This window comes from Nesoenas mayeri (genome assembly GCF_963082525.1).
Source record: "Nesoenas mayeri genome assembly, chromosome: 1".
Taxonomy (NCBI): domain Eukaryota; kingdom Metazoa; phylum Chordata; class Aves; order Columbiformes; family Columbidae; genus Nesoenas; species Nesoenas mayeri.
In genome coordinates, this window is record NC_137541.1 from 71,446,881 (window position 1) to 71,468,236 (window position 21,356).

At 40.8% G+C, this 21,356-nt stretch overlaps 1 protein-coding gene across 3 annotated transcripts in view; it reads right to left on the reverse strand.

Moving 5' to 3' along the window:
• ETV6 (ETS variant transcription factor 6) overlaps positions 1–21,356 on the reverse strand; it is a 140,283-nt gene that overhangs the window by 110,196 nt on the left and 8,731 nt on the right. The gene's annotated exons all lie outside the window — the stretch shown is intronic.

Genomic DNA, 21,356 nt, shown 5'->3' on the forward strand with positions numbered 1-21,356 from the left:
GGCTTGGGGCATTGACCACCAAAAAATATAAAAATAATAATAATATATATTAAAAAAAAAATCTGTACCTGATGGTTTTGTGTGATATACAAGCACTTTAAGGATGACTGTACAAACAGCAGATGTCATACTGTTTTGATGCTGTCATTGAGCTAGAATTTAGAAGCAAATCTATATTCAAAGGCCTCTGAAGCTGGCTGGGAGGGACAGAAATCTTAGAGGAAAAAAAAAAAAAAAAAAGAGAAATTACTACTTCAGTTAAATTTTACATACGCTGATACAACAGATCTCCTTCAGCGTTGTAAACCCCGTAAGTCTATGAACTTTGGCTTGATTTTCTTGACATTTCAAGCAGAAAACAGGCTTCCAGACAATTTGGACATGCATTTGTCTCTTTAAAAGTGTTTGATCCATAGATTAAACAAACTTGGACACTTTTTAATCTCCTTACCATGGGGATGGCTGTTAACACATCTCTTCACAGCTTGCCTCTGCTGAAGTGTGTCTAATGTCACCCACAGTAAGTTAAGATTTCGGGTGGGGAATTAGCAGTGGGGGCAGACACTCTCAAGACACAAAATATGCTGCTCTCGTGAGGACATCATTTGTAATGAAAAGCTACTGGAGAAATCTCCTGCCTCCCTTAACTATGTCAAAGCAGAATTTTGTCAAGTAAAAATCTTGTCCAAAGTCTCTCATCAGTGGCTCTATGGAGCAAATATTGCAACATATTTCCTTTTAAACCAGTGTCAGTGGCTTCTGTCAAACTGCAAACACGTAGCCTTTTAAAATGTCCAGCTCCAGGCATTTTCACGAGGCGACTAAACCATGGCACAAGAGAATGGCTCCAGCACTGAAGGCTGCAGAGAGAGAACAAGCCCATCTCTCACTACGGTCATTCCACAAACGCCCATGCTCAGTGCTTAATCCTATCTCAAGTTCCGCACCGCATTCTTCCTAGCGAAACATGAAATCAGCAGGAAACAGAGACTGTTTACAGACTACATGCTGCTGGGGAGTGCAAGCCTGCTCGTTTGCAACAACAGTCAAATTTTGCACAAAAGATGGGATCTGAAATAAGGGACGCTTTGCACTACCAGGCTCACAAGCCAGTTTCGGCTTAGCTCTTTTCCTCCCTTCTTTCCCCTGCACAGTCACTTCCTCACTAGCTAGCAGGGGAACAAAAATCGAGCTGAGCAGATATTGCAAGTCTCGTGATAGAGAGTGATGAACAGTAATATACAGAGTGCATGCATAATACAAGAGCTGGAGAGGCAGAGGAGCCCAGTTTTGAAGGGAAGACTTCCTAACCTTGGGCAATAACTCTGCCCCATCAAGCCAACACACAGCAGGTCAGTCCAAGCAATGCTGGGATCACCAAACACATCACATCACCTGCTGATTAAAGCTACTAGGGGATAATTTCAATTACCTGAACCCAAAATCCAGCCTATAGGCAGATGGAAATGGCACCTCAGCCATATAGCTCCTAAACCAAGCTGTGTGCCAGCGGTAACGCAGTTCATAGAACAGTTTAGGCTACAAGGGAGAGGAGTCTCTTCATCCTCACCTACCCACAGAACAAGGGGACCCTGCTGCAAGGCAAACCCTGCACTACAAATCCTGAGAGATTGTGCCAGCAAGGCCCAGGGTGGGATGAGGCCAGACACATGTAGTGGCCCAGCAAGGCTCACCCATGGAAGGACAATCAGCAGCCACGCTTGTTATGCTGGCATCAGCCTGCATGCTTTCCTCTAGCACTGTGAGAATGTGGGGGCTCTCAGCAAAACATCCTTTTACACCAATTCGGTTTTAACAGTCTTGGGTAGATTTCAGGCACCCACGTGTAGTCAGTCAAAACACATCACGTCAGGACCATTGCTGCCTTTTCCTTTCAAAGGAGACCCACATCTTGCACCCACCTTATTTTATTACAACAAATAAGCAAAGTGTGTTTCCAAGTTTGCCTCTCCGGTCAGCAGCAGAGCCAAGAAAAGCAGCCCAGCTCCCTCCCACCATCACCCCTGCTTGGCCACACCACATCCAGGGACACCAAAGCATGGTAGGTACATTTGGGAAGAGGGGGCACACTCCCAGCCTACAGTAGGAATGATCGCCGCTCCAAGATGCCACAGCCCAAGGAGGCACACAGCGAAGAGTTGCTGCTTCTGAAGGGAATACAAATAGATGGAGGCTCCACAGAGAGTGAGTGTGGTCTGGGACAGCTTTTGCTTAGACAAACCGGATCCAAGGTGGGCTGCTGCCCAACACACCTCATCTAAGCAGCTTCTCTGAGCCACTTTGAGCTTTGGCCACAGTGTAGGTCACGATACATCTAGGATGGCTCTGTAGCATCGGAGAATGTAAATCAAGTCCCTCCCCACATGCACCCTCTCCAGAACAAGCCCTTTTCCACCAACAAATAAAGTAACTCCCACTGCCAAAAATTCCTACCATCTGCTTTCCATATTTCCCTGTAATGGAAAAATAGATTCTCTGCTATTTTTAAAATGGAATTAGTTTGCAGACTTAACTTCTTTGCTTTTAATCAACATCTTTACCTCAATATGTAGATGCCACTAAGAAAATACGCTTTAGATAAAGGGAAAGTCTGGCTTAAGAAAGCATGACAGACCCCAGGACCAGTGGGAGGTAAATCTCACTGAGACAGGAATCTCAGCTTTCCAGTTTTGACCTATTAAAGAAAATGACAACTTTCTAACTAACTAAAAAAAAAAAAAAAAAAAAAATCACACACAATAAATAAAAATAAATCCATTATCCGGAATACATTAAGAAGAAACAAACAAATACAACACACTGGTAATTTTGATAAAATCAGATTAGGAAGCAACTACAGAGGAAAACTTGAGTGAATAAGAGCAGGTGGAGTGGAGGTGGAAGGGACAAATAATACGGTGATTAGTGCTGGAGGTAGCACCTCTTCATTCTGGATTAATTGCAGCCAGAACATCACTTCTGGCCAAGTCTTCAACTGGATTTCTCCAGGTCCAATCCAGTGACACTCTGTATGCTTCCGTATCTATTTTAATTGATGAGAGCTGAGGACATCCAACAGTTTTTAGACCAGACTTTCATAGCAGAGATCTGAAGATGGGAAGTAATAAAGAGAAGTGGCTGAGTTTCTGTCATTAACAAAATAAGTCTATATAGAAAAATGTTTTTCTTCTGAAAACAGATATACTTTTTTTTTCATTGCAAAAGAAAAATCTATTAAAAAAATCATTTCTTTTGACACTTTTCATGGGAAATGCCACTTAATACCAGCTCTATTTCTATGTAAGGAACACTACACAGATGTATGAACACGCACTATATCTAATGTATTTGGTTAATTAAAAAAAACAACCACCCACTAACTCATCTCCTCCTGCAAATTCCATATTTGTGCATGAATTTATGTATTGCAAAAAAAGGGACTGAATAAGTCTCACTTCAACCCCTGTTTCTCATTAATTAAACTGCTGCTTTATTTCTGAAGTGGCTGCTTTAAAGTTAATACATCATCACGTGGGTGAATTTCTAAAAACTGCCTTGTGAAATGTCCGGAATTAATATTGTATATGTGCGTATGTGTAGCGTATTAGCCACTACTCACGTTAATAGAAACATTAGAGTGTTAAAGGAATAGCTACATAGACAAGAGTAATGTAGCAACTTTAAAAATTAGCCTAAGATGCTTAGGCCTATGAGTCTTGTTAGATCCATGAGCTGAGGCACCAAATATGGAAATTGTAAAATCTCAGTCCATTCATAGGATCCATACACACATTGCAAAAAGAGTTCATTTACTGAGCACTTTGCTTCATCTGTACTAGTGCAAAAAGGCAATGACAGGTAAAGAATTTCCTCCAGATTGCTTATCAACATCCTCATAAATAGGGCTTCCATTAAAATATGAAAGCAGGTCAGATTGCTTAGGGATCTCAAAGAAAGCACACTTTCAATGCTCTGAACCATCCAGGTCATACCCCACATTACCCATGCGCTCATCCCTAAACAAAGGGCAGTATTTGTGCCCTCTTGCTGGTGTGAGGCCACAGTCCTGCCATCAGATCTGCATAGGTGGGTATCTGGACATATGGAGAGTCCCACCGAAGTCATAGGCACAGAGGTCCATCTATGCAGATCTTACTGTGGGATCAGGAGTTTGGCTGGAGTCCATAGTAGGGCTTGTCTACACTGGCATTTTGGGGGCTTGGGTGTTTTGTTTTATAAACTAGGTTAACTACAATTCAGCAAAAATTTGCAGCAGTGTTTCCCATTATTGCCTTTGACTCCTGTTTAAAACATCCTGCCTACAGAAAGCAACCAAGTAGCACAGCTCTATTGCAGATGAAGTCCTTACCCAATTTTTATTTCAGAGTAGCTCCCCATATGAAGACAATTCTGGAATCAAAGTATTTTAGTTTCAGAATAATTATGCTGCTAGTAACATGGGCAATCTATTCCATGGTAACTAAATTAGAGCAAGACAGCCATTCTAGAAGAACTAAGATGGTTATACACCCCCATACACACATCCAGTAGATCAGGCTATAAGGAACATGGGATAGATCTGAATGCCAGCTAAAAAACAGTGGGAGTCTTCCCAATTACTTCAGTGGGCTTTGGCTGAGGCACTGTTTAAAGGAAATTGCTTAATTTCTGTGTATTTTTAAAAAGGGTTTAAAAAAAAATAATAATCATATAAAACTGAGCTGCAAGCCTGCAGGCATTCAGACGTGTGAGTAATCCCACCAAATCCAGTGGGAGCCATATGCATTTGTAGAATTGTGTTCTTGGTGTGTGAAGACTACATCTATACATCAAGAGCAGACATAGCAAATTATTAACCCTTAACTTCCTCACTGTGAGGCAGTCTAAGAGAAAGTCTCGAAGCATGTTCAACCATGATACACACCTTGCTTTAACCTACCATCCTCTTTTTTAAATTGGGCAACATGAAATTAGTAAAGTGAATTAAGGACATCAAAGTGACAAGCACTGTAATCAGTTCCTTCAAAAAAATTCCCTCCATACAATTTTTTGTCTATCCCTGAGGGATTTATTTTGTGGCTGTTTAAGCTTAAACACTTGTGATTTTTTTTTTTTTTTTTCAGGATAAAATCTTTCCATCTAAAAATTCTAACCAGATGTGGATTTCAGACTTCCAAATTTGGGAATGTTCAGATCAAGAGCTGTTGCTTCAGTCTTTTAGCCATGATCATCACTGTAAACATGAAAGTTTTCAATTATTTCACCCTCAAGCCATCAAGATGCTCAATCTATATTTGGCCAAAACTAAGCGCAGTTCCAGAAAACTTCAGTAGATGTTTACAGGACTCAGACCTAAATCACAAAACCTTAGATCACACAAGGTTTGCACAACTCTGCTAATTTAGTTATGAAAGTTTAGCAAAGGTTTTTGACAAAAACCTCATGTATGGCAATTACCTGGGAGAGCTAAGGACAAGTTTCAAAATTGGTATCTGTGCATCTCCTCAATTTCAGTCACAAATTGCACATTTCTAAGAGTGGGGTAGTATGTTCCTTTCTCCTTTTTTCAGCTGTGCTCTGTTAGTTGCTAATCCTGACTTTCTGAGATGTTGCAGAGATGAGTGATCCCTTTCTGAACCATCAGTTCGGTCTGCCCTGTGCAACCCCTAAAACAAAAGAGAAAAATGAAAAAATATTCCTTGTATAATGGCTCTAGATTTCTACTTACCATTTAATAATTTTAATTTAAGATTTTAATAAATAATTTAACCATTTAATAAATCACTATGTAGATGTCATTTAAGTAATTCTTAACCCTTGTGTCTATGGCATTAGATGTTATCCCAATGCTTCCAAATTTGCTAGTACCTTTATGGCAGTGACCAAGTTCTCTTCTCCTTCCATGTGTCAGTCTTCCCTTTCAATTTTCACTCATCTTTCGACATCAACTCATTCCCTTTAATCCTTCATAGAATTTGCTTATCCTCTTTGGAAACTAAGTTAACTAGATATTTCAAACATCATAGACAACATCAGCCCATCATTGCTACTAGCTCATGCTTATATTCTGTGGAACAAGATGTTTAAGGATTGCTGTGTGTTGTACAGATAGTGGTACAGTTAAAGCCTCCTAGATAATAAAAAAGCATTTTTCCTTTTTTTTTTTTTCTTTGTTGTGGACTTTTTTTGGTTGTTGCTCTACTTACTTATTTTTGGTTTGGTTTTGCTATGCAGGGGATACTGAGGCACAGACGAGGAGCACACTGGGAGCTCAAAGAATCACCCATAAATAAATACAGCTGCCTGCAGGATTGGCCAAAAAATTCAATTCAGACTTACTCTTTAGAGAGCAGACAGTAGCCTAATATTAGAAAATAACATTACTTAAAAGTAAATGAAATAGGCAACAGCATATATTGCACATAACATTATAATATATATGATATTTATTGCACTTAATGTAGCATATAAAAACATACGTGACATGCATTTTGATGCCAAATTTAGGAGCTGGAATTTATACTGGTGACAATTAGTAATGGAAACTCCCATTGGTTCTAATCAGAACTGATTAAGTCCTGATGCCAAAGACTATAACACTGACAAAAATCCTGGATCTATAGATGGAATGAAACAAAAGTACATAAATTCCTGCGATGTGATCCTGAAACTCATTTTCTCATAAGCAATTTCATTGAGAAAGCCCAACCCAGGTAAAAGTTCTGAATAATATCCTTCCAAAATCAGTGACAAAGACATCAAGATGATCAAAATGCCCAGAGGGATACAGTGAAATGAGGTTGGCCTGCAGAGAAAAAAAAAAATGAATGGTGTCTCACATGATACACAGGAAGAACCCATGTAGCAAACAGAGTTGTAACACTTTCTATTCACTGTAGTTCAACCATCCAGCAAACAGCTTCTGAGTTGAGATCCTGGAAAAGGTAATTTTCTTGGCAACAGTAAATTGCTGCTCTTACAAAAGCTAGGTTGGCTGTCAACCTTTGGGTTCATTAAAGCAACTTCCAATGCTGACCTAAGTCTGCCTCTTAGCATAATCATGAAACATTCTGTGCCAGGGCAACTGTGAAGACTGGAGCTCTCTTTGAAGACAGGCAGGTGGATGCATTGGAACAGTCATCACTTATTTGGTTTGGGGTTTGTTGTTGGTTTAAGTTGTTGTTTTTTTAACAGAGGTACTATAATAGATCACTTAAATGCTCAAGGCATGACTAGCAGGGGTCACTGCGCTGCTGTATGAAAGTTGTTTCTCAGTGACCCTGTTCTGCCTCTGTGTTACTGTTCTGAGACCACCTGGAGGTTCTGGAGTTTCTTTTCAAGTCAGCTCCACCCAAGAGCCAACTGTCAGGACAAGTTCATTTGTCTTCATCTCCTGCAACCCAACTGGTAGCACTTCCTCACAGGTAAAGATGACTCTCTGCTCCATCTCCTGCATCCTTAATGATAAGACAGGTTCTACAGGCCAGATGTTGACATCCTTTACACCAGCAAATACAGCTATCTCTTGGCTGACAGCTTGGGCGATGTTAATGCCTTGGCATAAGTGGAAATGGCCCTGCAATTTAGGTTCAGTGAACAGTTCTGTTCATGATCCTCTGAAAAGAGGGAAAGGTAAGGGAGTTATTGCCATAATTACCATTAAGCATGTGCTTAAATTGTTGAACAATTGCCAAAAGTACTGGCCTAGAACAAACCAGATTGCTCTTCCTATCTTAGGATGGCAGATACTAAATAAACTGTTCCCTTTTCACCACTGCTTCTCTATGTCTCAGTTTCCCCATTAGAAAAACAGAGGAAATTACAATGATTTGCTTTGTAAAGTCTTTGGAAATGGCAGCTGAAACACAAAACAAAGCTGGGCCTTGTTCCACCAAGGACCCAAGGCCTGGTTACTGCCCACTACAGGCTTTAAGGCAGGGAGTTGAATCCTTCTCAGAAAGAATCTTATACAAACTGGGGGAAGGATCCAAGTACCAATGGACCCATATTGAGCATGAACTGTACACGTTATCAACCTGCAACAGGAGTATATCCAGCTATCTCATCTCTTCTCCCAGGGGCAGTGAATGTCACAAGACATGATCCGAGCTGTTCCTTCACAACTGCTCCATAATTCCGTAGAAGGGCAGCACATACACTACCGACACATGCAGGCCTACCGATGTCCACCACATCTGGCTAACATAGCTATGCCAGCATGAGTGCATACTGTGGAGCCAACCATACCAGTAAAATTACACTGATGCTGGAAGAATTTGTTTCACAAGTGGACAGTGTCGATTGTTACAGCGCCAACCCTTTGCAACATGGCCACATTGATCCTCAGACCGCTCTTCTCAATATACTCTGTCTGCTATTCTTGTCCAAGTAAAGCACTGATATAGCTTCAAAAAGATTCCTCTTCCTTTCTCTGGCCTGTACTCCCACACTTTCAGGAAGCTGTTTGAGCCTCTCAACCTCTCATTTTCTAATCTGCTACTCCTACACACACATACACACACAGAGTCCTCAACAACTCTGCTTCAGACCACAGGTGGCCAAGAATCCACCACAACCACAGGATTGCGGGAGTCAGAAGGGGTACATGAAAACATAGAGCACCACTGCTTGAGACATAAGTGGCAAGCAAGCCCCAGTTCCAAGAAGTGCAGAGCCAGGTGCATTTGTACTCACCACAAAGTGGTTAGAAGTGCAAGCAAAATTCCTCAGGGGTCCCCTGGGGAAAGAAAACTCTTTCAGGAACCAATCCCCCTGCCCTTTCTCAAGGCATTTAAGAACCAGCAGTTCTTCACATGGATACCCCGCAGGCAAGGGAAGATGCTCAAAGGGAGCTCCCTCCCCAAGCACTCCAACCACCTTTTTGTAAAAGCTTCTGAGTGAAGGTCAAATTGGCACCTAACTTCCAAAGGAAACCTCATCTCACTAGTGAAACATGCAGGAACAATATGTGGGAGTAAGAGGTGAGGAAAGAAAAAAGTGACCTGCAAAGAGTTGGAAATTATTATTTACAGGGCTGAAAACATCTTCCCACGCACAGATACACACACCTTTCCTTGTTTGCTGTACTGGTCCAGAGTAAAAATTGCACAATAACATAGCTTGAGCTGGTCTAATTCAAGGGCGGATCCAACAAAAATGACTCTCAGAAACTTAAGTAAGCCCAGTAGGGGCAACTCCAAAATCCTATGTCCAGCTGCTCAAATAACCTAAGAGGGACATCGATTCTGTACAAACAGCTGCTGCAGCTTTGCCCATTATCAAACAAGGTGGCAAACATTGACCATTTCAGGCTAGAAAAAGAAGAGAGTAATTGGTAGGGGCCCACTGTCGGGTCAGAGCCACTGCCCCTTAGCAGAGCTGAGAGTCCACACTACTAGTGATGCAGTAGCACTGGCAGGACTTTTTTTTCAGAGAAGCACAGAGGGTGATGCGCAGCCATTCAGCAGGACTAGTGTGGAAATTACATTTCAAAATCAGGATTTCCATTCTTATATAAGTTGTTTTCACAAAAAAAAAAAAAGTTCAACAGATAATAGTTATCTATTCATAGATGAGTGTTCTAGCTAAGGCTTCTTTCCTTTTCTAAATTAAACAAAACAAAAACATTCAGCATTGGATCTTTTCACTGCCTGATATCCATTCAGTCCATGCTGAACAGGTCTACAATACGACTAGTATATTTTGGCACCTAGGTACTTCTGTATGGTACAAAGTATTTGGCAAGGGGTGGTGGAAGAAAGAGGATATCACATCTCTGAGATGAGACAAGGGACAAAACCAAGATAGATAAGAACTTTAAATAAATCTGAAAGGCATTTAACAACAAATGGAGATTTCTTCCAATCACAGTACACACAAGGAACTAATCACAGAATGTTAGGGATTGGAAGGGACCCCTAAAGATCATCTAGTCCAATCCTCCAATAATAATAATCCCCCAATAAAATAATAGCCAGATGAATGAAAATAATAGCCAGATGAATGAAAATAATAGCCAGATGAATGAAAATAATAGCCAGATGCATGGAAAAATAGGTGGACAGCAGTTTATCAAACTAATGAAGTAGCTCCTGCACTGATTTCATACTTGTCAGAAATATTCCAAAGGTTTTACACTTTGCAGGGAGTGGAAGAAATACAAACCCTTCCTCGGTATGGGAGCCCAAATTATTTTCTAACTTGCAGGCAATGCAGAGGCTCATAAGGAAAAGATGCCTCCATCTGATACACTGAGAGCAGTGGAAAGCAGTCTTGTATGACAGCCAGAAAGTATCCCTGCCTCCTTTCTCTCCCATCAATAGCACACACATCAAAGACAGATGACTCATCCAGGCAAGGTCAGCCTTAAAATCTGTTGAGCCTCAAGTTGCAAAGTCTTGAGCTGGTACAGGGGAGGAGACAGGTAATCAGAGAGCAAATCATCTCTTGTGGCTGCAGAGAAGGAACAACATCAGTGCTACTCACTGTTTGGGAACAAGAATGGTCAGTGAGTCGCGTCTCTCCCCGACCAGGCTGCCTGTCAGATGGATACATCACACAGACTCAAGAGATACAGTGCCTGCACAGTTTCAGGAGGTTGCCAGTGTTACTTGAGATTGGATGTGGGATATGGACAGGTAGCTGGGTGAGTAGGTCAAGAACAAAAAAATCTGGAGGGTTTGTCATCTGCCTGTCATGCAGGTGTCACAGGTAAGATGTAAAACACGGGTTAAAGAGAAGCAATGGACTCTACTTATAGCTTCTTACCAGCACCTTTGACCTTTTTAAAAAAAAAATACAACAAAACCAAACAGGTACTTAATACTGAAATTTCCTATTTTTCCTGCTGTCAGTGTGATCATCTGCAGGGATAATCATAAATTATCATTATTACAAAACACATTGTCCATATTCCGAGGGAAAGGTGTTGTTTCAGTCAGCTTCCTCAAGCTGAGTCAGGAAAAGACAAATGAAGAATGAAGTTCTGAAATGAATCATTCTGCTTTGTATGAGAACACCTCAAAAAAAAAATAATAGTAATTAAAAAAAAAAAAAAAAAAGGAGACAAGCTGAGCTTGCTGTTAGCAAATCCCCAGGAATCTGACCAGACTTCTACATGTTTGGGGTTTTTTAAACCAAAGACATTATTTTTCTTCCATGGTTGAACTTTCAGAAAAGGAATTAAAAGTAGTGATGTTAACCTGTGTGACCAAATCTGTCTCTTCACTAGCTTTCGTTGTGGCCAGTGCCACTGATTAATAATGGGGTTTCCTTTAGCAGTTATCTCTTGCTGTGTTATCACTACAGGCTTCAGCCAAATCCTCTTGAACTCAGAGCATACATATCAAGTCCAATATATCACGATTGTCTTATAATCTCTGGTAAATACTTGGGTCTTGAAGAGTGACTTCTTTCCTCCTTTAGCTGCAAAAGTTTCTTCAGTTTTTCAAGTAACTTTGGAGGAAGCAGGGAGGAGAATTTCTCAAGTCCTCACCACAACAATAATCTAAGCTGCTATCAGCCCAAAGGAACCGTTCTACTAAAATCTACCCAAATCACCAGTGTTGGGATAATACCAAACTGACAGCTCAGCATTTCTATACTATGCAGATTTTAATATTAATTTTTGTCACATTTTAAGTTCACTGTCCTAGCCACAGTTCAGAACCCCCCTTTATGCATCAACCAACACAGTGGTATCTTTTGAAGACTCCAAAACAGAAGTTGAAAAAAAAAAAGTGAACTACCAAAAATCATACTCCAGTACTGCTAAACCCTGGGCCCTACAGCCAATAATAATGCAATATTAATCACCTCATCAAGGGGTTACAGCAAGATTATTATTAATTATTTGTATTGCAAAGGCACAAGCAGACTCTACCTGTGATCTGACTTCTCTTTCCCAGGCCGTAACACTTCACAGAGGGGCAATCATATTGTATGATGACTTCCATGTCTCGGAGAACACAGTGAGAGAACAGGGACTGAACTAAAACCCCCTATATCTCCATACAGGACCTTTAACCCAAGCTTATGCTCCCTGTCCAGGATAATGAGTATACGCACCAGGCTGGTATACTTATATAACCATGCCACAAGGCCAGCATAAAAGATACAAGAAAAATAAAACAAGACCTATGAGCTGGCCTAGTTTTCTATAGAAGGGATACCACAAATACTTTTCACACCAAGCCAAATCAGGACATATATAGTGAGTTCCCAGGAAAGCTGTGGTGAACACGGCTCATAAAGAGATAGCATTTATGGACTGAATGTATCATTTCCATGTTTGCATGTTTAGAGGCCACTATTTTAATAGATAACTGAAACCCTGAATGACCTCCAGATTAGGCACATGGGACAAACTTCCTCCTCGGACCAAGAGAGGCTTCACACTTTGCTGCATGGTTAAACAGCTCCAAAGTCTGTCAGCACCAGGGGTACAGAACAGCATAAATTCCAATCAAAGTGGAGAGGCTGGCATTTGGTGTTCTCAGTCTATCTCAGAAGACTCAACATGTTTAAGTGCCTCCTTTTATTAAAGCAGCACTTCTCCTACAATCAAACCTAAATTGCACAACCAAGGTGTGTTCAGAAATGCAAAGCAAGCCATAGCACTGTTGAAAGTCTGCAAATGATAGCAGTGGGGCCTCATGCTGATACCAGAGGTTTCATTCATACCTGCAAGCAACAACTCTACCCTTCACAGTAGAAAAGCCACCCATGCTGCTGGCATACGAAAAAGAGAGATGGCTCCTCAGCACAAGAAGAACCACGTTTTCCTGAACCAGTGACCACTCTTCCTGTAGCTACTCTATGTAGCCTAAAGGGACAGTCTTTGTAAAGAACATAAGCATGAATCTTTAAATGCTTTTGTTCTGATGTCAGGTAACACAGATCTGGCCAAAGCTTTATTCTGAGTTTCATCAATGCTTTAACTCCAGATCAGCTGGCACCACCACTGAAAAAATGTGCCCTGTCCTCATGTTCCCAGCTGCTGGTTCCCACCTCCACACCATGATCTCCCTTGCACTAGTACAAACTGTCCATTTTAGTCCAGCTCTGTTGCCCTATTGAGTTCACATCCGCCCAAGCATTTGTGCCAGCCCACAGTAGGAGGAAGGGTGGGACAAGATCTTTCAGGGTGCCACCACCTTATCTTAAACTGAGAGTGATCAAACTACTTCTTCAGCAAAATAACAATGGTGCACTTTTGTAGTGCCTTTAAAGAATAGTTAAAACCCTGAGGAGAAGTAACCAGCTTCACATCACCCTAAGGTTGGATATAGACAAATACTCTTTCACAGAGACACTGTCAGAGGCAGGGAAGGATGGTATGAGAGTAATGTACAGCCATATGGTAGAACAACTCAGGAACTAGCAGGCTCAACCCAGGATGAAGACCCAGGACTCCTGCTCAAGTCTCAATTTTCACTTGGCTCACCATATCTTGAGCAGGAATCTTCTTCACATCATACATAAAGAGCCCCAACTCTTACAATGCCAAATCCCACTGTACTTCAAAAGAAAACAAATCTTACTGTACTTCAAAAGAAAACAGGTTATAGCACAGCCTGACAATTTAGCCTGCGACCTCCTACATGCACTTTACAGAAAAAATAATGAGAAGTTTAGGGAGAATACCCTTAGCCTGTGAAAAGGGAAAGGACAAAGCATTCAAGCAAGAGGCAAAACAGGGCTAGCTAACCACGGGAGAAACAAACATCTCAGAACAAGTGACTTGTGCCTGGAAAAATGCTCGGTGTTCAGGGCTTCTTAACAAGCCCATAGCCAGAATAATTAACAATGGACAGCAGTGAGACTTGCAAGAGAGAAATGGAGGGAAGGAAGTTAATGACCTGGCCACTCAAGCAGCCTGCACACAGGGATCCATGTGCTGCCTTTTCATTTTAGGCAGATGCTATGCAAGCCAGCAGCAACGGGAAATCAGACAGGCTAAGATTATCCTTTCATCTGACACACTGTTAAGAAATCAAAGCTAAAGTACTTTCCATTAACGGTCTAAATCACTCCAAGATTACCGCTGTACTGCCGTATAGATTATCAAACTCTCTTCTTTTTTCCACTGGAAGGACAAGATCAGATACAATACCACTGCTTTCTAAAACCAGGCATATCATTTAGCTCCTATTTCAAGTGACTTGAAGAACAAACGGACTTCACCATCTCCAAGGGCTGTGTTTTCCCAGCAGCCTTGTCACCACCACATTTAAGGACTATGTCTTCAAACACGTGAAAGGCAAGGTAAAAAATTGAGGTACAGACCTGAAGAAAAACACAGCATGGTGACTCTGCATGAATGAATAGGCTATCCATTTGGAAAATTGAGAAAGGGGCAGGCTGAGCACTGGAAATGGCAAACATGAGAAAATTTAGCTCAGCTTCACCAGCCTGAAGCGAGGGCTGCATTCAAGAATGCATCGTTAACTGCTCATTTGTCCACAAACAGCATTCCAGCACCCACTCTTAGAGACCATGAACCCATATTGATACCCAAAGCGCAAGTGGGAAATTCAGGAGTTAAGTAATTGAGTGCAAACAGCTACTCTGTTTCCCCAAAAATAAGACAGGATCTTATACAACCTTTGCTCCAAAAGATGCTTACTTTTTCACATGTATAGCTGCCTGAACACTATTTAAATTGATTTGTAGGCCTTACATTCTGAGCATTCTCAAAAATCCTGAAAAATCATGCTAGAGCTTATCTTCAGGGTAGGTCTTATTTTCAGGGAAATGGGGTAGGATATCAGTAAGTAAGAAATTAAAGGTGATCTACAAAACCTGGGCAAGTAACACAGTCCTTGGTCCAATGATCACATTACTGCTGTGCTTGCACACTGGGTTAGGAAACTGAATGTCCAGACTCTGCATGTAGTACATGGACAAACTTTAACTCACTTTAGTATGAAATGATAAAATTAACTTCCTTGTGTTTAATACCGGGAAAAGATAATTCCTTCAGCTATCAGCATCTTTTGGGAATTTCTGCTTCTGTTTTACTGTGTTGGTAGCGTGTACAACATCTTCAGCCATTCAGGCTCTATAGCCAGCACTTGGGAAAAGCAAAGGAAGAGTCTGTCCAGAGAGGGACCATTCAAGCTGGTGTGGTGGGACAGGGCCTCAGGAGACAGTTAAGAGTGAGCAGGTTGTGCAGCACACACATCACAACTAAGTTCAGCCCAAAGATAAGCTGTACCAAAGTATGTACCACGTGAGAATAAGCTGCTGTGGCATCTGCCTGCTGTAGTACACCACTCTAGATCTGGGGCATGGTAAAGGACACACAAGCATCTGAAGGTATTTTCTGGATGGTTGGGGTTTTTTGTTTTTTATTTTAGTTAGTTCACCTTTCTAGTTCTAGTGCCCACTAACTGCATTAGCGCAGGACAAGCATGGTTTGAGAAACAGCTCAACTTCCACTGAAGGAAAACATTTGGTATACAAGGGGTCCCATGAGAAGGTCTTGCCTGTTGGCTTACTCATTTCTTAATCATTATGCATACAAAAATTAAGTCCAGGCACTCAGTAAACAACACTTCCTCCTCAATTTTCTCAGCTATTAGGAACTTGAAAAGAAGAGTCAGGGACTGAAAGGCAAAGAAATTGAACTATCAAATCAAGATAGTCACTCCAAAGCAGGTTTCAGGCATGTTGATGGAATAAATTGATGGAAGTGTTGGAATTGTCCCTGTATTGTATAACACCTGTTCATCAGCCACACAGTCATGTGGTTATGTGTTTGTGCCATTCAAACAAACGCATTCTCATCTTGCAAGGAACTGCATTCACTTGTCTCTTATCAGCCATCAGAAGAGGTGCGGCTGACACAGCAAATAGCATTTGAATTATCTAAGAATCTAATTATTTTTTCCACCCTCTGTCAGCCAAATCCTGGGAAAAACCTACAGAAATAAAATAGGTCAGGGCACTTTATGCCAATAAATGGCAACACAGCCCAAGAGGAGTCAAGGGCAGGAAAATCCCCAAGAATTTTCCCAAACAAAATTCAGTGAGAAGTTCTCCATAACATGAAGAACATTTGTCTCATGAATTTCAGATGGTCAGGTTACCTCTGCTGATGAAACATCACAAAAAGATCAAGAAACAGAGTAGAAGGTTTGATTCACATGAGAAGCTTTTTCAACTGTTATTTTTCCATCTGTCAGAGGCATGTGTAGAGAGTCTAGCACCAAAGCATGAAAGCCCTAAATGAAAATGGAAAAACACAGTAGTTCTGATCAGCACAAAGGTCTGTCTTGGCTAGTACCACATCCCCAGCAACACTCAGCAGGAAATCCTCAGGGTAAGAACACAAGGAATAAACTCTCCCTTGCACACTCCCCCAGCAACCCACAGGTTAGAGGCTTTCTGAGCCAAATACAGGAGCTGTATCTGTGCAATTAATGGTTCCAAATAGATGCATCTAGCATGAACCAATTTTTTTTGAAACCAATTACCTGTTTGGCCCTACATTACAACTCCGGGCAGTAAGTTCAGTAACTTTACTGTATCTTGTGTGAAAACATACTTCCCCCTGTTTAAAACTACCAGATGCTTCCATCTGATCATGCCCATTCTCATACAATGAGAAATAACCCTTCCCCATTCAGCTGCCTCTGTCACTCATAACCTTCTAAAACATATTTTTATTATTTATTATTTCCACAAGAGTCTACAATGGGCCCAGCTGCTTGCACTTACTGCCATGGCAAACTCCTCCCCCTCACATCTTCATTCCTTCACTGTCAATCCCACCCTATTTCCCTGGCTCCTGTTTTCCTTCCTCCATTAACCTCCAGTCTCGTATCTTAGAGTAGGTGTATAGAAATACAGATACCAGATCTCTATTTGGTTCAAACAGCTCCCTATCTAAATAGGTGTGGAAAGCCACTCCATGCCAAAGCTCGCATCTTGCAGCAGTGCCGAGTATCTTCAAATTTCTGTGTGCCTGGCTGCAAAGTTGCATGGGCTAAGGGCTGCATCCTCTGGTTGCTCTGGTGGAAATCAAGACAGATGCTTCAACCCTGAAGTGCAGAACTGCTCACCTGTACTCTTTTAATCACCATCAGCATGTCTAGAAAAACCTGTAGGTGATTAATTTGTTGAAGCTTTCAAGACTATGATAAAAAAATTTCTCAAAAAAAAAAAACCCACAGGGACAATTTCTGAACAAAAAACATGTATTTTCCAAGTATATGTAATTATTTAATTTCCAAAAACATGGATACCAACCAAGCCATTCATTTTTGTGAGCACGTATTCTGAAGACCAGGCAAGAAAAACTTTGCTGAACAGTCAAAACTACACAGGTAGCTCTGTTTCTCAGGTGTTACATGGAAAGCAATAAAAAAATGGAACTTCTTCCATCCCCCAAAAGTTATCGTTCTATCCACCTCTTCTAACTAATTCCCTTAATTAATTTTGGAGTTTGTTGGGGTGTTGGGTTTGGGGTTCTTTTTGGAGGTGGTGGTTGTTTTCTCTTCAGAAGCTAAAAAATTAAATATGCATGTGCTCACTATGATGCTTAAGTTTAAATATGCTCTAAAATCAAGCCCTGCTCCAGGCCAGCTGCTCAGCATCTTTTGAATGCAAATCATCGGAGGAGCTATCTCAATGTCTTCGATGCACAGCTTTCACACTTTCCTCACCACTGTGTCAACCACCTGCTGACAACTTGGGTCTACTTATGTTTATTTTTCAAGTGAGATTAAGAAAGTGAAAGAAGTTCAGTTGTTATTTGGGAAAGAGTTTTTCCCTCTTTTTCAATAAAAAGGAGGCCAAGGCCCATACAGTTGAATGAGTATTTTGTGTATGACAGAGTGCTCTGTGGAACACTGATGTTTTGGAAAAGGACAGGGAATTAGTAAACTCCATTCTAGACTGAAGGAAACTAGAAGTCTCTTTTGTCGGTATTTATGTTCACCATACAACCAGATGAGCTGAAGTGATGATGATGTAACTCTTCACCTCCTGGGAACATGCAGTAGGATTATAAGGTTCTCACCCCAGTAAGCAGGAACAGCGAGCACGAGTAGTGGGACAGGGCAGTCTAAGCACAGTATCATCTGCCAAGCAAACAGTGAGCATGGGTCCCACATAGGCAGCAGGCAAAGGGCCCAAGGAGACCATGTTGGGAGATCACAGCATTATTTTGCTGTGGCTACAGGTACCGAGAGACTACATGAGGCCCCTCTGCTTCCCATCTGTGAAGCAGGACAATCCTAGTTCCCTACTTCACAGGGAACTGGCTGGGACAAACAACATAGTAGAACATTGAGCTAAAGGAGACTCGAGTATATTGGAAAGCATACAGACACCTCTACTACAGGATGTGAGTTAAAATATGTTTTTTCAGAGCCTTTTCTTTCCAGGAACACTAATACTATACAGGGTTTGGTTTCATTTGGAACCAGGAGGCTTGTTCTGCATCTACTATGGCTTCCCTTCTTGTCTGCAAAGCCAAAACTTCAGGTTAGACTGGAGAAATACCCCTTACATTAGGTCATTTTCCATTGCTTCAGCTCTCCATGGCTAAAGAAGATGGGTCTCACCACTAAGGCATTAAATGAAAACTCAGTATAGTTAATAACATGCAGAGGACAGAAAGAGGTTCTGACTAGCACTGTATTCAAGACCTACCATGACATTACATTTAAATATGTATAATTTTTCTAAGATACTTCTTTTAAAATTTCAATTTTAAGCAGGTTTTTTTTACATTAAAAAGAAAAAATGTGAAACCAAAATGTATTGAGTCCCAGTCATAATTATAATAGCAAAAAATAACTTTAAAGGTAAATCCCAAGTACAAAACTTTGTGCCAAAGCATAAAAATCCTACCATTTGAATGAGTGGGTACCACGGTTATACCCCTACAGCCCAAGCCTGCCAAAGAGCCAAGCCAGTTTTCGGCAACAAAATATTTTCTTCTTTCAGTTTACCCAATTAGTTGATTGCAATGACTAGTTTAACCAAAGTTGGAAAATGCTTTGAAGCTGCAGAAACAGGAAGCTTATTTTCCTCCAGTCAACAAATAAATATGAGGGGTGAGGGAGAAAAATCTGCTAATGTTAGATCAACATGACAAGAAACAATCAGTGCAATTATTAAAAAAAATAATAATAATAATTTCCTCAGTAAAAAAAGCTAGTTATTAAGTAATATTACTTCAAAATGTACCAGATACTTCCTTTCCATGTACAATTATCAAAACTTCTTTTTTTAAGACCTACTTTTCATGCTCAGTGTTTTGATGGGGGAGACTGCACTTGTAATGACATTTCACTGCAAAGCCAAGTGCAGTCTATCATAAACAGCATGTAAAACAAATTTTAAAAAAATCATCCAGCAAATAAATCTGTTATTTTCCAAAATAAAAATCTAACTAAATCCGTATGAGCCTATCCAATTACTTAAATAGATATTTGTGGACATTGTATAGATTAGCAGAAAGGAGAACTAAATTTAGGCTAAAGGCCATATTTAGCTGCATTCAGTATGTTTTAATGGCTATCCAACACTGCAAATCACCCTCTCTTTAGGAAAAATAACTAAAAAGTACACATGTAAAACAATATGGAAACTGATTTTGTATATCCATTTTTCTGTTTGCTGGTTTGGGAAAAAAAAAAATAAAAAAATCACAATCAAAGTGTGATGCAAGGTCTATACAAACAGCAGCATTTCTTAGCAAGTGAGACAGTTCTATGACTGCTTGCAACATCTGGCCAGGCAGTGAAAGCAGTAACTCTTATGCCCGTTGCTGCAAGCTCCAGTTGGGACACCATTTGTCACGTATGTGATAAAGAGTCAATGCTTCAGGAACATGTTTCACATGGGTGATAATGGGAACTGGGAGACCTTTGGAAAAGGACAGGTCAATCCACATTTGGCCCCTAGAAGCAAACGTCTCTTCCCTATAACCAGAAAACTTCTCTTTTTCAAACGCTGATCTGTAATTCCTCTTCCATGTATTATCTGAAGGTTTTCCCCTCCTCATTTGATCTGGGTAATTAAAATAACAAAACCAATCTCTTGCTAGTTCTAGCAATCCAGACTTCACAAATCTCAGTCAGACACAAATTCCTCCTTAGCTGTCTTCCCACTTACAATTAGCTAGAGCTCTTGAAATCAAGACTGCTGGGGCTGAGACTTAGGAAACAATCCAGAGGAGACTAATAAGCACTTGAGACCAGCCTTCCAGGGTGCAAAATTTTACACTGAAGCATCTGAATGCCTATATATCATCGGAGCAAGTCTATCTTGCCTGGGATCTTGTATCCAAAAGACACAAGTCTCTGTTTCAGAAAGGCTTAATAGACAGCAAAAGCAATCTTTGCCCTCTGTAATTACAGGGGGTTTTCCCCCTATACAGTCTGTTAGGCTTAATATCTTCCCCATATTCATCTACCTTATTTTTTAAATCCATTTGTACTTTTAGCCTCCACAGTGACCAGAAGTAGTGAGTTCCATAATTTAACACAGATGGAAAAAAGTACTTGTTTTAATCTTGCTGGCTGGTAATTTCATTGCCTGTTCTAGTTTTGTACTGTCAGAAATAATTGCTCCCCATACTACACTACTGTGAGATTTTATAGATCTCTATCATATCTCCTCAGCAGTCTTCCTTTCCAAGCCAAGGAGTCCAAGGCAACATAGTGTCTCTTTCTACACAAGTTTCCACGGACAACTTCACTGCTCATTTCTCTATCTTTTTCAGGGCCACTACAAACCTTCTTAACAGACAGAAAAACATGCTGTAATCAGAACCAACACACAACATGGCTTCAAACTGGAATATACAATAATTTATATTTCACTCCCTGCTCCTTTCCCACTCCAGTTTAATTTGCCTTTGACCCCAAACTGAAAACTGAGCTCAGTTTTCTCTTTTATTCACCCATTAAATGATTTCCTAAAATACGATCCCAGGTGCCAGTCCAGTTCTAGAAGGTCTATCAGTAAAGAGGACCAAACTGCTCAAGGAGATCTCATTGTTTCTGTTAAGCAGAAAAGCCATGAGAGCCTCACTCAAAACTACCAAGAAGGAAAAAAAAAGAAAATACTGCGCTTTCCGCCCACTTCTTCAAGCCTGCAAAACTCAGCCACTGCCTGTCAACATGGTTCAGCTGGCTGTACTAATTGGCTGTGCATACACTATTAATTCACTCTCTTCTTACTTTGAGGTTTAAAAGAAGTTGTAATTTGTCCCAGTTGGGAGGTAATAAAAGCCAGAGCACGGTCAGTCATGGATGGCTCTGATGACTCAGCTGGTGTGAGGTAGCTTGCTAAGACACTACCTCCAGTGTGTTTGAGTCCAGTGTTTACTGTGCAAC